The following is a 14,823-nucleotide window of genomic DNA, read 5'->3' as shown; positions in this document are numbered from 1 at the left end:
GCTAGTGTTAGTTGAGCTTCTTTCTATTTAGCACATTGTTAAATGAAAACTCAAAGCTTCTGTTTTTATTTCTCCTGCCCTGGCTACCCTGGCACAGTGTCTCCTTCAGATGGAGTTCATTTTTCCAACAATTTCACAATATTTCATTTTAATCTGTTCTGACCCTAATGAGTATCATATGGTTTTCTACTGGTTTTCCTCATTTCTTTGTTTTCTCCCTTTTTTCTTTTTCCTTACCTGATAGCACACATATGCAGATACAAATGATATTATTTATTAAAATAATATTTATCATATTAGCTAATTATGTTGTTTTCTAGGCAAAGGGCTATCATTAGCAGCTTTAAAATTTCTACTAGTCATCATATGTAAATAAAAGAAAAGACAAAAAATGAAAAGTGTGATTTCACAAAGCTCCTGAGCATTTGAATTCCCTTCCCTGAAACCTCATCACTCCATTACATTTGTGACAGATTAGAATGAGTAATGCTGATGATCAAAATAAGATAAAGGCCAAAATGCTTAATTTTGGCATAATCAAAGATATTCATTTCCAGAATGAGAAATTATAAAATATAACATTTATTAGAGTCTATCATAAACTAGACACTATATCCAGTCTTTTATTTGTATAATTTTATTCCTTAACAAAACTAGGAGTTACTACTTGCAGGATTTTTTTTTAAACAATGTACAAACTCAGACTCAGATAGGTTAAATAAAACACTGAAGGACACATAGCTGGTAATCCAAATGACTTGGTTGTTTCTAAATTGAAGCCAATCAATTTAAATTCTAAACTCTCTTGTCATGAGGGCTAGTTACTAGTTGATAATTTTGCCTTGCTTTTTAGAAAAGTATCCCTCAGGCTTATTTAACATTATTAAATTGTTTCTCATTATATGAGCCAGGTTATATAATGAAAAATTACAGATTTCTTTGTAAGGCAGACAAGAAGATACCCATGAACAAACATTTCTTGGCTAAACTGTACCATTATCTCAAACCTTATTCAACAATTTTTCCTCTTTAGAGCAAATGTGCAAGAAAAAACTAGTTAATAAAAAAGCCCCTATTCTCATAGAGCTTTTTGTCTAATGGGAATACAGACAGTATATAAGCAAAGAATTAATAAATATACAATTACAAAAGTGTGGAATGTGCTGTGATGCAAACACTCTGACCTGGGACATGGACTTGCCAATCTCTGTGATTCTGATGCTGGTGGTTAGGGAATTCACATGGAAAGATATTGGTGGGGTCTACACCAGGAGTTGTTAGGTATGGGCTATGCAGCAATGCCATTTGGCCAGGTTTCAAAAAATGAAGATTCCAGAGTTCTTTCATATTAAACCAACAGAGAATCAGCACTTGTATTCACAGAAGGATCAGTGTTAGAGAAATGCTGGCATAGACAACATACTAGGGACTTCATTTTTTAGTGTGAAGATTTAAATCTAGCACCACAAGATAAAGAAAACGTGAAAGTACACTGAGTGTTTCACTGAGGGATTAATAAAAAAAGACTGGATGGGGTTGGATATGGTCTTGTTAATACCTAGAATTTTAAAAAACATTGTATTGAGATTTCTATGACATTGGAAAATGATAATTTTCAGGAAGTGGTTACCCATGGAGTCCTGGGCTCTGACAAAGAAGAAGGAATAGAAAAAACATATAGTCCTAGAATTCAAAATTTTATACTTCTCAGCACCTGTGTTAAGTAAAAGATTACTCAGTTTGTAAGGGACTGACAGTGGTGGATTTTTCTGGTTATAATGCTCAAACTGCCAATGAATTAGCTATTGCTTGTTATAGCTCTATGTAAGAAATGATTTTAAGCATTTTGAATGCACTGACTTAAATCTGGACAGCAATTCTTCAAAGTAGTTTAGTCTTATTTTCATAATTTTTTTCAAATGAGAAAACAGGCTTAGAGACATCAAGTCACACAAGGTCACACACTTATATGTGTCAGAACTAGAATTTCAATTTGTCTGATTATCTCTAAGCCCAAGTTTGAAGGAATTATACTCTTCCATTGATTTTTTTGTTACTATTCATTTATTCACATGTACGTACATTGTTTGGGTCATTTCTCCCTCCTGTCCCCCACCCCCACCCTCTTCCCTCCTCCCCTCTCGCTTCCAGGCAGAACCTGTTCGTGCTTTTCTGCAGTTCTGTTGAAGAGTAGAAATAAGCAATAATAAGAAAGACATTTTTGCTAGTTGAGATAAGGACAGCTATACAGAGAGCTTCCTAGCATTGCTTTCATGTACAATTGTGTTACAACCCAGGTTGATTCATCTCTAACTGATCTTTGCACTGGTTCCTGATCCCCTTCTCATGTTGGCCTCTGTTGCTTTAAGGTTTCAGTATTTGTTCCTCTGGAGTAGAGACATCAAATGCTTTCATGTTTTGGGTTTTCTATCTATCCCCATACCTCCCGTATATGTTCTCCTCTTGTCATGTGGTACAAATTCAACAACATTACTGTATTTGGCCTAGATCTAAAGACTGCATATGAGGGAGAACATATGATTTTTGGTCTTCTGAGTCTGGCTAACCTCATTCAGAATGATGTTCTCCAGTTCCATCCATTTACTTGCAAATGATAAGATTTGATTCTTCTTCATGACTGAGTAAAATTCCACTGTGTACAAATACCATGTTTTCTTTTCTTTTTTTTAAAATTTTTATTTTATTCATATGTGCATACAATGTTTGGGTCATTTCTCCCCCCTTCCCTCATCCCCTTCCCTTGCCCTCTCGTCCCCTCTCTCTCCCCCCAACCCCCTTGCTACCCGGCAGAAACTATTTTGCCCTTATCTCTAATTTTGTTGAAGATAGAGTATAAGCAATAATAGGAAGGACAAAGGGTTTTTGCTAGTTGAGATAAGGATAGCTGTACAGGGAGTTGACTCACATTGATTTCCTGTGCATGTGTGTTACCATCTAAGTTAATTCTTCTTTTTTTTTCATTTTTCTTTTATTATTCATATGTGCATCCAAGGCTTGGTTCATTTCTCCCCCCTGCCCCCATCCCCTCCCTTACCACCCACTCCGCCCCCTCCCTCTCCCCCCCTAATACCCAGCAGAAACTATTTTGCCCTTATTTCTAATTTTGTTGTAGAGAGAGTATAAGCTATAATAGGAAGGAACAAGGGTTTTTGCTGGTTGAGATAAGGATAGCTATACAGGGCATTGACTCACATTGATTTCCTGTGCGTGGGTGTTACCTTCTAGGTTAATTCTTTTTGATCTAACCTTTTCTCTAGTACCTGTTCCCCTTTTCCTATTGGCCTCAGTTGCTTTTAAGGTATCTGCTTTAGTTTCTCTGCGTTAAGGGCAACAAATGCTAGCTAGTTTTTTAGGGGTCTTATCTATCCTCACCCCTCCCTTGTGTGCTCTCGCTTTTATCATGTGCTCATAGTCCAATCCCCTTGTTGTGTTTGCCCTTGATCTAATGTCCACATATGAGGGAGAACATATGATTTTTGGTCTTTTGGGCCAGGCTAACCTCACTCAGAATAATGTTCTCCAGTTCCACCCATTTACCTGCGAATAAGATTTCATTCTTCTTCATGGCTGCATAAAATTCCATTGTGTATAAATACCACATTTTCTTAATCCATTCATCAGTAGTGGGGCATCTTGGCTGTTTCCATAACTTGGCTATTGTGAATAGTGCTGCAATAAACATGGGTGTGCAGGTGCCTCTGGAGTAACCTGTGTCACAGTCTTTTGGGTATATCCCCAAGAGTGGTATTGCTGGATCATATGGTAGATCAATGTTTAGTTTTTTAAGTAGCCTCCAAATTTTTTTCCAGAGTGGTTATACTAGTTTACATTCCCATCAGCAGTGTATGAGGGTTCCTTTTTCCCCATATCTTCGCCAACACATATTGTTGGTGGTGTTTTTGATGATGGCTGTTTTAACAGGGGTGAGATGGAATCTTAGTGTGGTTTTCATTTGCATTTCCTTTGTAGCCAGAGATGGTGAGCATTTTTTCATGTGTTTTTTGGCCATTTGAATTTCCTCTTTTGAGAAAGTTCTGTTTAGTTCAGTTGCCCATTTCTTAATTGGTTCATTGATTTTAGGAGAGTTTAGTTTTTTTAAGTTCCCTATATATTCTGGTTATCGGTCCTTTGTCTGATGTATAGCTAGCAAATATTTTCTCCCACTTGTGGATGGTCTCTTCAGTTTAGAGACCATTTCTTTTGTAGTGCAGAAGATTTTTAATTTTATGAAGTCCCACTTGTCCATTCTTTCTCTTAGTTGCTGGGCTGCTGGAGTTCTATTGAGGAAGTCCTTCCCTATACCTATTAGTTCCAGAGTGTTTCCTGCTCTTTCCTGTACTTCAGAGTTTCAGGTCTGATATTAAAGTCCTTGATCCATTTTGAGTTGATCCTAGTACAGGGTGATAGACATGGATTCAGTTTCAGTTTCTTGCAGGTGGATAACCACTTTTTTCAGCAATATTTGTTGAAGAGGCTGTCTTTTCTCCATTGTATATTTTTGGTGACTTTGTCAAAGATGAGGTGAATAAAGTTGTGTGGATTCATATCCAGGTCCTCTATTCTGTTCCACTGGTCTTCATGTCTGTTTTTGTGCCAGTACCATGCTGTTTTTATTGCTATTGCTTTGAAATATAGTTTGAAGTTGGGTACTGTGTTATTGCCAGCATTGCTCTTTTTGCTGAGTATTGCCTTGTCTGTTCGCAGTCTCCTGTGTTTCCAAATGAACTTTAGGGTAGTTTTTTCAATCTCTGTGATGAAAGTCATTGGGATTTGATGGGAATTACATTAAACATGTAGATTGCTTTTGGTAGTATAGTCATTTTTACTATGTTGATTCTACCGATCCATGAGCATGGGAGATCTTTCCATCTTCTGTAGTCTTCCTCGATTTCTTTCTTCAGGGGTTTGTAATTCTCCTTGTAGAGGCCATTCACATCTTTTGTTAAGTTTACTCCTAGGTATTTGATCATTTCCCCTAAAATCAGGAACGAGACAAGGGTGCTCCTACTCAACATAGTGCTGGAATTTCTAACCAGGGCAATTAGGCAAGAAGAAGAAATAAAAGAAATACAAATAGGTAAAGAAACTTTCAAAATATCCCTATTTGCAGATGATATGATCCTATACCTTAAAGACCCAAAAAACTACTCCAAAACTCGTAGATACCATAAACAGCTATAGCAAGGTGGCAGGACACAAAATCATCTTTCACTGATTATTAAAGTGTATATTGTTGCCACATTTTGTTAGTTAATAAAGTGGATAATGTCTTCAAATTGTAATTGATAACACTTTTCTTCTTAGAAGAAAATGAATTTGGTGCTGTAAAATCCAATAGATAAGACAATAATAGAATAGACAATAAGAGATTGCCTTATGAAAATATGACACTAAATCTTATTTCTTCCATGATATTTTCACAATGTTTTGTAGTGCTGCAGATCAAACCCAGGGTCTTTCACATAACTGGTAAGTGTGGGACCCATGGGCTACATCTTCAGTCTAACACACATTTCAGTACTAACTTAGTATGCCTTTTGGAAGACATCAGCATTGTTCTGAAGGATTGTTGATTATCATCAGTCTATAGATATTATTCAAATTGATTCCCTTACATAGTGAATTGGAACTGTATCTTTTTATGATCCTAATAAAATCTGTTCACTTTCTATATGAAAGTGAAAGCCACAAAAAATCAAATTAGTTGTCCAAAGTCATAGAGCTAGCAAGTGACAAAACTTAATCTTTACTTGTTCAATTCTCTTCAGTCCTTTTTCAAGCTTTCTAATATGCAATGTTACTTTCTGCATCAAAGTGTTGAAACTTACATATATTATTCTATGTAGTCCCCTCCCTGCTCATTAACGAAAAGTCTTAAAAGTTGTTGCATATAGATTTAGACAAGCTTATTTTAAAATTGAATGGAATTACAAGGAAACTAAACTAGTTAATACCACTTTGAAAAATAAGAATACACTGTATTAATTTAGACAGTGTAGCAATGGTGGAAGAATAAACAGAATAGAAAATGGACACATATTACCATACAAAGATGCTCAACTTGTATTTGCAAAGGGGCAAAATTTGATCAATGGAAGAAAGGTTTTTCAACACACATATAATATACATATTATTTTATATATCAAAATATGTTGTATCTATTTAAAGAGGAAGTATAATGGAATATACTGAAGGCTTTGAATAATTAAAGATGAATGTGATAGAGAAAGAATAAGTAATAGGGGAGTTAATCTAATTAAAGAACAGCATATGAGTTGTGAAATACCATGGAGAAACCCCCTGGAAAAATTAATATATACTTAAAAAATGAAGGACAGACCGGTCCTCTGAGGGTGGGTACCTGTGGGAGGGGGAAATATAAACAGAGAGGGTGAAGGCAAATATGGCTGATGTACTTTGCATACATGTATGAAAATAGAACAATGAAACCTGTTGAGATTGTTCTGAGAATGGGGCAGGGAAGGAGGGAGAATGATGGAGGGTGTGAATCTAATTAAGATACATCATAAGCACATATGTAAATGTCACAATGAACCCCTCTGCACAATCAATTTATACTAATAAAAATGTTTTTTAAAAAAGAAGCCAAGCACTTTGTACTGGGATAATAAGAGAGATGCCTTAAGGGCTCTCAGGAATTGGTCAGATCTCACATGTGGTAGGCTCCAGCGTATAAAATTGTGAGGTCATTTGATAGGCTTTCCTCTGAGAAGACAGCCACCGGATGCCCTGCTTGCAAAGAGCCATATAGAGGAGAGTTTTCCTTGGTTAATTTGCCCAGGTACTCTGAGACCACTGAACATGACAATTATTTCTACCCAGAACAGGTTTATTTTGAAATCTAAGAGGTATGGAGCCTCAAAGGCCTTCCCAGGACAGTCCATGAGGAGTGATTGATATGACAGTGGTATATTATCTATGATTACCTATGAAAAACCCATGGTGGGAGAGAGGGAGAAAAATCTGCAATTACTATATTAAAATGACATGTCAATTACCCAAAGTTCACTTTTAGCTACTATACCTGATTTGATCTGGAGCCTGAACAGTGGGCTTTGGCATCTCTTTACCTTTTTTTTTCTGTAACTGGACAGGATGGTATCTGTAACTTTTGTGTCACTGATTGTTTTAGCCCTTAAGAGTAGTATGTTGTGGGAGGGGGAGGAGTGGGTGGTAAGGGAGGGGGTGGGGGCAGAAGGGAGAAATGACCCAAGCCTTGTATGCACATATGAATAAAAAAAAAAGAGTAGTATGTTGCAGGTCATGAACTAAACACTCCCTTACATTTCCTTGGCTCTGTGCTTATGTATACGTATTACTTAGCATTTGTCCCCCTCAAAGACTAGGTTCCATTTTCATATCCACATCACTCATGTCTAACTGCTATCATCAGTATCATCCACATCCTGGCTTTGCAAATATGCACAATGTAAGAGTTATGGGGTCATGGAGGCTTCCACCAAAATTTCAAAAGAAGCCCTAGGTATCCAGACAATGTATAGTAGGGTCAGATCCCCTGAAAGGAACTCTTGAAAAAGTGATGTATTAAGCTGCGTTAAATGAAGCTTAAGTTGCAGTGGAGACCCCAGGAACTGGGAGATGACAGGAATGTGGAACATCTGCCCAGAAAAGCCACAGGCCACAAGTAGAGCCAACCCAATGAGAGCCAGGAAGCCCACAAGGACAGGGCTGTCCAAGCTTGTTGGAGCTCACATCATTGTACCACATGCTCTGGGTGAGGAACATGGAGCTATAGGATTTAATGTTTGCACTTTGTATCTCAGATTTTCTTTGGTCTGCTCCTTCCTTGCTTACTGCCTTTCCTTGCTTTTGAAATGGGAATGTTTTACTCTGTGCTATTGTACTTTGGAAATATGTAATTTTCTTTTTGATTTTACAGGGGCTCATAACTAAGAGTTTGCCTTGAATCTCAGAGGAGACTTTGGCTTTAGACTTTTGAACAACCTTGGAACTGCTAAAACTATGGGGACTCAGAGAGATTAAAGGTGATTTCCATTTTCAGATGGACATGGGCCTTTAGGGAGACTACGTGTGGAATGTGGTGATTCAAAGAGATATGTTTGGATAGCCAGTGGACAAAGAGTGGGCTTCTTATGGTTAATCTTGATTGTTAACCTGATTGGATTAAGAAACACCTAGAATATTAATAAAGTACATCTCTGGGTATGTCTGTGAGGATAATTACAGAGACAATTAGATCACAAGGACTCTGACTTAATCAATGGAACAATCCTTTGATGAATGACATTATTGGGAGGTGGTGAAAAGTAGGAGGTGGTGCCTAGTTGGAGGAAGCAGGTGACTGGGGACATGTTTTTGGAAATTATATCCTGCCCTGACTTCTTCATGTATCACCTTTTCTCTGCTTTCTGGCTGCCATGATTTGACTTGCACAGTTCTGCCACATTCTCCTTACCATGATGAACTGAACCCTCTGAAAGCATGTGCCAAAATAATCTTTACTCCATTAAATTTTTTTGGGGGGGTATTTGGTTACAGCCAATACTACTACAATAGATACACTGGATTGTCTCAATTGATCTATCTTCAAATTTATTCACTCTTTTTTCTTCAAATTCGAACCTGCTATTGATCCCTCTAATTTTCATCTCAGTTATTGAAATTTTCAACCTCAGATTAACTGTTTTTAAAATTCTTTTGGAAACATTTACATTAGTTTATATTGTATAAAATAATAGGTTCTATTGTGATATTTTCATATCTGCATAAAATATATTTGATCATATTAACACCCATTGCTTTCCCTTATCAACCTTCACCTCTCTCTGAATACCTTCCTATTCCCTAATAGCACCTTTCTATTTTCATGTGTTCTTTTCTAGATTCCACATATGACAGAAAAGATCCATTCACCAGAATATAGCATAATTAGAATCTTCTTTATGGCTGAATAAAAGACCATTGTGTATATATACCTCATTTTATTTCTCCATTCATCTATTGATGGACACCTAGGCTGAGTCCATAATCTAGATATTGTAAATAGTGTCATGTAAACATGGGTATCTCTTATTGTATGCTGTGATATCTTTGAATACATACCCAGGAGTACTAAAGCTGGATAAACTGTTTTTTCTATTTTTAGCTTTTTGAGAAACCTCCAAATTTATTTATAAAGTGGTTGGACTTAATTACATTCCCACAAACATTGTTTGGCTAAAAATGATTATTAGTCTTTTATCAGATGAGTAGCTAGCAACGATTGTCTTTTATTCTTTAGACTGTCTCATTATTTCCTTTGGTGTACAGAAACTTTTTAATTTGATGCAATCCCATTTTACAATTTTTGCTATTAATTCCTTAGCAACTAGAGTCATATTCAGAAAGTTCTTGCTTATGCCTATATCTTAAAATATCTCCTCTATGCTTTCCTCTAGTAGTTTCAAAGCACAATGTCTCACATTAAGGTCTGATGTATTTTGAGCTGATTTTTGTACAGAATGAGCAATAGGGATCTAGTTTCAGTCTTCTACATGCTAATAGGAAGTTTTCCCAGACCATTTGTTAAAGGGACTGCTTTTTCTCCAGTGTATGTTTTGGACATCTTTGTTGAGTATCAGATGGCTGTAGTTACTTGGGTTTATTTCTGGTCCTCTATTCTATTCCATTGATCTGGATGTTTCTGTTTCTGTTGCAGTACAATGCTGTTTTTAATTACTATGACTCTGTAGTATAATTTGAAACAAGGTTTTGTGATGTCTCCAGCATTGCTTTTTTTGCTCGGGATGACTTTTGTTATTGAAGGTCTTTTGTGCTTCTGTAGGAATTTTAGAATTTTTTTCTAGTTCTGTGAAGAATGTCATTGGAATTTTGATAGGGACTACATTGAATCTATGGATCACTTTTGGTAATATGATCACTCCAGCAATATTAATTCTGTCAATTAATTCATATGGAAGATCTTTCCATTTTCTAATATCTTCTTCAATTTATTATTAATTTATAGTTTTCATTGTGGAGGTCTTTAATATCATATCCTTGGTGGTTTTTTGTTTTGAAAGTTTTTTGAATGGGAATGTTTTCCTGATTTCTTTCTCAATGAATTCATTATTAGTGTATAAAAGACCTATTGATTTTTGCATGTAAATTTACATCCTGCTACTATACTGAATTTGCTTATCAAATCTAAAAGTTTTTTTTTATGTAATCTTTAGTAATTTTCAAGGATAGGTTCATATTGTGGTGAAGTAGTGATAAATTGATATTTTCCTTCTCTGTTTCTCTTTTCTTTTTCTTGCCTTATTGCTCTGGGTAAAATTTCAAGTTTTGTATTGAATACGACCATCCAGATTGAAACACTTTTGTATCATTCCAACTGGGATGAGATGGAATCTCAATGTAGTTTTGATTTGGATTTCTTGATGGCTGATTTTAGAGGAATTATTTTCAGTTTTTCCCCACTGAGAATGATGTTGGCTATGAATTTTTTCTATATATCTAGTTTTTATAAGGCTTTTATCACAAAGGGATGTTGAGTTTTGTCAAATGTTTTTTCTACATCTATTGAGAAGAACATGTGATTTTACCCATTATTCTGTTTCTGTACTATATTATTTTACTGTTTTGCATATGTTGAACCACTCTTACATTCTTGGAATATAACCATGTTATATGATTTGTTAATGTGTTACTGATACTGGTTTTGCTTGAGGATATTTTATGTATATTCATCAAGAGTATTGCTGTATAGTTTTCTTTTTGCTTGTGCCCTTATCTGATTTTGATATAAGGCTAAAACTGAATTCATAAAATGATTTAGAAGCACTTATAGAATAGTTTGAGAAGCATTAGTGTAAGTTTTTCCAACATCCAGTAAAATTCAGCTGTGAATCTACTGGTACTGGACTTTTCTTTGGAGACTTTTTGTTAATATTTTCAATGAACCAATTCTTTGTTTTATTGATCCTGTGTATTATTCTTTTAGATGATATTACTTTAACTGAAGCTCTGATTTTTTTTATTATTTGTTTCCTTTTAATGGCTTTGTGTTTGGCTTTTCCTTTCTTTTCTACGAGTGTGACAGACATCATGTGGTGATTTATTTGAGAGTAGCTCCATGTAAATTTTTTAGGCCTTCAACACTCTGGCAGTTTCTAAGTATGTGTTAGTTTTTATACCCTGTTTGTGCAGGACCTCAAGGTCAGCCAAGACTGGAAAGATTAAGGAGTTCTCTGATGTTTTCTTATCATAAACATAGTCTTGCTCTTGTATGTTGTCTTTAAAGCCTGAAGAATATGTTGAACTTACTCAAAGCACAGAATGGACAAATTTTTCCCCAGATTTTCCTTTACATTTCTTGGCTAGTGTTATGCTTGCTCAACGTATGTTGCTGCCTCATGTAACTGTTTTGTTAATCAATTGCTGCTGATCATTTTTTAACTAACTCTCTAGGATGTGGCTCTTTCCACTGGCAAATTTAATAAGGTCAAATAAAGACAAGTCTGTGAAATGGAGCTTCCTGACAAGACACTTTATGACAAGTTCATGGGAAGTAAACTTTTAGAGGCATTTCAAACATGCAATTCCCTCTCTAGTGCTTGCTAGTCTCTTGGTTTTCACATCTGCTATGTTATAAGGCTGCCGGTTTTCTAAGCTCCATGAGGAGGGAGTCATGGAAATAGACCAAGTTAAGAAGCCACAAAACATTCTGTTCATACAGAGAAGCAGCCCTTTTTCTTGAATAAATGCTCCTTGAATTGTCTTTGGTTAATGTTCAAAGTCTGAAAAATAAGATTTTGGTCATATGTGGATGGTATTCTTGCTGATTTTATGAGGGAGGGAAGGTGGATTTTTAAAGTTTTTTTTCTTCCCTCTGATAGTTAGAAGAGCTTCTTCCATTGTCATTTTTTATTCATCATTGGAAACTGACATTCTTCTTCAAAATAAACTGTAGCTGTTGTGATATTGAAGTGATTACTGAGGATTTTTTTGTAAGTCTTTCTTCACTTATCACTTGGCTTCATGCTTACCAGGTAAGAACAATAAATCTAACTGGTAAGTTTGTTGTCCAAGGACTTAAAAAAAATTTGTATTTTAAAGACAAGGTTTCCCTAAGTAGCCCAGGCTGGATTTGAACTTGAGATCTTCTTGTCTTAGTCTTCCATTTGCTGAGATTACAGACAAATGCCACCACACCTGGCTTCCTAAGGTTTATTTTTAACAAAACTACTTGTGCTTCAGAATAATTCAGAATAAGGTTGAAATAACAATCCTCATGAAGTATGTGTTTCTGGAAAAGGTTTTAGTGTTCATTTATTTGAATTCTTTCATCTGAAAATTGAAGATGACAGAATTGAAAATGGAGAAAGCTATGTGTTCGACAGTAAATGTTAGCAATTTTGAACATTGTTCACAAATAATGTTGGCAGATGCTTTACTTCATGTCAAACATTGACAAATATTTAAAATTACTTGGTTAATCATTGTTCCTGGTTCAAAATAGACATAAGTTGATGAAGGATAGATTTTCATAAAAAATGAATTTATTTATAAAACATTTTCAAAAATATCAAAACACTTGGTAGTTACATATCCTGTGCTGTTAAAAGAACAAAATTTAATGAAATTAGTACCATTGTGGACAGCCTAGAACTTCATATATTTATTGCCAAATTTGGAAGATGGTTCAGTGCCAACACTGATAAAGTAATCTAGTTATTGTTTTATCACCAAGCCTACTTAATTTAATTATTCTAAATTGAACCTCAATAAAAACTGAAAAGAAACAACTTATTTTTGAACCTCCAAAAGAAAAGAAATGCTTCAACTGAGCATCTTGTTACCAAAAAGCCAGTCCCCTGGCCTCAGTGCCAATTCACAAATAAGGCAGGCAGAATTTTTAAGGAGATGAGGACAAAGGAGAGTCAGCTCTCAAAGAGCTGTCATCCTCCTTCTGAGAGAAAATCTCTGCTTTTTAAAGTGTAGATCAGGGACTCTGTTTGAGTACCTAATGAAATGTATGTCCCAGAATGTTCTGGCCTTGGTTCTCCAGGCACCTGGCACTACACCTCCGAAGCTGTGTCTTGGCTAACAGTTTTACTTCTTTGATGGTCAGAGGGAGGAAGTTAACTTTGGGTTCTCCATCCAACATGTAAACAAAAAGGGGAGAAAATATCTGTTTAACAAGCAGAGTAAACTGGCCAACATGTAAGCTGGCTACACCAAACCTTTTTCCCTTTTGTAGTCCCAGTTACACTTTTCCTACTGTCAATTTATTCCTTCCATTTCTATGGAAAAGAAAGTGCTGCAATCATCACCCGTTTCTTTAGTTAATTCATGGGTCCAAGTAAGGAGTCAGTGCTGCTCAGCAAAAGCAGCCTGTACAATTCCCATTATAATCTCATATTAGGCTTGATGTTTTAAAAACTAAGAACAAAACAATTACTATGTACATTGAAACATATACACATAAATGATGAAGATCAACATACACCTAGATACACACAATTATTTTTAGTTTCTGGTATGAGTCTACTATGTACATTTTTCTGCATCTTTTCTCACACTACAGTACCTTTTCTTGTGATGAACTGAGCCAGCTGAAAATGATCAGATAAGCTAATGCATTCTTTTGGTATTGGATAATATCTTATGAAATGAATTTATGATGATGATGCACATTAAGGAATGCTTGGAAATATTTTTAATTTTTATTGCTAGGGAGAAAAGGGAGATGTATCTACTGGCATTTTAGTGGGTAGAGGCCAAAAATGCTGTTAATAATTCTGCAACGATTTTGAGAAACTCTGGTCTAATCATAAACTTTCTCACCTTTTTCTTTCAATTGTTTAGTGTTAAGTCCAAAAATTCCATTTCCTGCTTTTGTTGTGAAAGTTTTTCAAAGCAGCCTTTTTACATTTAAATATTTAATCCTTCTTGGCACTGATTTCAGTTACTATATTTAAATCTTTAATCCTTCTTGGCACTGATTTCAGCTGGCATAGTGTTTTGGGATCTCTATTTTGTTTCACTGATTTATTTGCATAATCTCATCAATAACACATAGTTTTGACTATCTACATCTATGTATAGGTATATACATTTATAAATATATATGTATGTTTATATCTATATATGCTTGTTACTTGTTTTCATGTTTTCAGACAGGGTCTCACTATGTCTGGTCTAATACTGGTCTTAAACTCTCAATCCTCCTTCTTCAGCCTCCTAAGTGCTGGAATTGCAGGTATACACCACCATGTCAAATGTGTAATATTTAACATCTGACATGACATTATGATCATTTTAATAACTTTTAGGTAAATACCCTTTTACTCCTACTGCTCTTACTGTTTAATAATTCCTTGCCTTTTTTAGCATTTATTATTCAATGTGATCTTTTAAGATGACTTTGTTAAATTTTGTAAAATAATGGATTTTACTTTATTAATCTAAGCTCTCATACTTATTATTTGACTGTGTACTTTGTCTTCTTTTGCTTTCAATTTCTCAGTATATGTATTTTTATTTTATTTTTTATTATATTATTGTACGTTGTGACATTTATGAAAGTTCTTAATATATAATAATTGAATTCGTCCCCTCCATCATTTTCCTTTATCTCTCCATTATTCCTGGAACAGTTTCAACAGGTCTCATTTTTCCATTTTCATACATAAGAACATAATATTTCCACCACATGCAGCCTCCTTCAACCTTCAAAATCAGTGTTGAACTACTTAAATTTGGACTTTCTTCATAAGAATAGTTCTGTGCATGGATTTTTTTGCTTGAATTATA

The sequence above is a fragment of the Castor canadensis genome, chromosome 8, assembly GCF_047511655.1.
Source record: "Castor canadensis chromosome 8, mCasCan1.hap1v2, whole genome shotgun sequence".
NCBI classification, from domain to species: Eukaryota; Metazoa; Chordata; class Mammalia; order Rodentia; family Castoridae; genus Castor; species Castor canadensis.
This window is presented reverse-complemented; position numbering follows the sequence as displayed.